This window comes from Bidens hawaiensis, unplaced genomic scaffold (genome assembly GCF_021521415.1).
Source record: "Bidens hawaiensis isolate Kalapana, Puna unplaced genomic scaffold, B.hawaiensis_p1.1 tig00000284_1, whole genome shotgun sequence".
Classification (NCBI taxonomy): domain Eukaryota; kingdom Viridiplantae; phylum Streptophyta; class Magnoliopsida; order Asterales; family Asteraceae; genus Bidens; species Bidens hawaiensis.
Window position 1 is genome coordinate 3,909,937 of NW_027491022.1, and position 2,166 is coordinate 3,912,102.

Sequence of the window (2,166 nt, forward strand, 5' to 3'; positions counted from 1 at the left end):
TTGAGTTCTCGGGCAAATTTGATAGTTCTCGGTCAATAATCAAAGTTCTCGGTTAAGTATCAGAGTTCTCGGTCAATGATCAAAGTCCTCGGCCACTGTTCAAGGTTTTCGGTTTTCGGTTAAATTTCAACGTTCTCGGCTAGTTTTGCTTGATCTCGGTCAAGTTTCAGGTGTTCTTGGTTACTACTCAAGTGTTCTTGGTTATTGTTCAAGGTTCTCGGGCTTTTGAAAGCATTGGGCTCACTTAGTTGGGCTTTGAATTTTGTTCAAGTTGGCTTCTGATTCATTGGGCCAGTCATCCGAGGTAGGTTCATGGCTTTCACCTCTTCCAAATCATCCGAGGTAAGTACTGAATTGTGTTCTCAATTCTGTATTAAAAAGGTAGATTGATATAAGATTCACATTAGTAATATGATTAGAGAGATGGAGGGAATTAAATATGAAAATGATACCCTTAAAAAACTAGAAAAGGCATTAAAAGAGAAAATAGAGGCACAACAAAAAGATTTTTCAAAACTCCAATCTGATTTCAGCATAAAATGCTCACCACCTTGATGCTAAAAACAAATTTTCTGAACTAACTGCCAAGTTAGATGCATCCAAGTTGGAGGTAGCTAAATTAACAAATAAATTTGAAAATCCTGAATTTAACTTTAAGAAGTTTGATGTCTCTAGCGCTGTCGTAGAGTCAATGATAGAAAAACAGTTAAAATGGAAAGAGAATAAAGGTCTTGGGTACAACATGGTTCCCCCTCCATATAATGATAACTACACTGGTCTTTCTCTTACCAAAGAAGAGGAAGAAAATGAAAAACGCATGCAGTATGGTAAGCCGACTACAATTAGCAAGGGTGTTGTTGGTTCAGTCAAAGCTACTGAATCAACCAGGTGAACGATACTAATGTGTTTACTTCATGTGCAGATGAAGTGATAATTGAGGACTGGACCGATGAGGATGATGACTCACCTATTAATTCTCATGTTTCTTCGAATTTTCCTGTTTTGAATACTGTTGCTACAAATGTTTGTGTGGGCTCTGTTTTAAAAAACAAAGACAATCGTGTAGTTGATTTTTCTAAAACTTCTAAAAGCAGTGATCTGCTTTCTAATAAACTTGATAAAAACAAGAATTTGCATAAATATTCATCACCCAAGTTTGTTAAAGAAGGAAGTTCATGTATTTGTAATTGTGAAAAACCCAATGCTAAGTCCACAGTGGGACAAACAAGCTCACACAACAGAGCAAGACCGGGAATCGGCTATAACGATTTTTTCGTTAAAATGCAAACCTGTTTTAATTGTGGCATTCTCGGCCACATTGCTAGAAATTGTTCACGTCTCCCGTATGTCTCATATTACAGACGTCATCAGAGGACTATGCCTCAAAATACCTACAAATATTTTAACTAAGACGAGGTAATATAAGGCAAAGCCCTCTGACGGTGATTGGAGGAGAAACAAGGCTGATAGGTCAAGTTCCCATCAGACCAAGCCTATTACGGATCAAAAGCGAAACGGAAACTCTGTTTTGGCTCCAAGACCAAAGTGGGCCTCGGAATCGAAATCGGTTAGAAAGTCAAAGTCAAATGTGCATTCCATCCGCAAACCGGAGACAAAGCCAACTGTCTGTTTAAAAAATAAAGTTTTAAAACCCAAATACAGATGGTTGCCTAAATCTCTGGTGAACAAGTCATCAAAGTCTTCCTGTTCGATTTTTGATAATCGGGAAGACATGTGATGGCAACCCGTGACACGTTTGAACAAGTCAGGCCTACCCAGAACTACTATGGACTGGGTACCCAAAACTAAATAATCTCGCACATTGTGCAGGAACAGCTATGGAGGAATATCATTAGACCGTGGTATGTTGATAATGGTTGTTCTAGGCACATGACAGGAGACATCTCTCAACTGAGCGACATTCAGATCTTTAATGGGGGGTATGTTTCCTTTGCGAGAGGAGAGAATGGTAAGATTACCCAGAAGGGTACTGTGAGTAACGGTGTTCTTGGGGGATCAACTCATTTCATGGCAATGCAAGAAACAACAAACGGTGTCTAAATCCACTGCTGAGGCTGAGTATGCTGCTGCTTCTGCCTGCTGTTCTCAGGTTATCTGGATGCAACATCAATTGCTGGATTACGGTTTGGAATTTCTTGACACTCC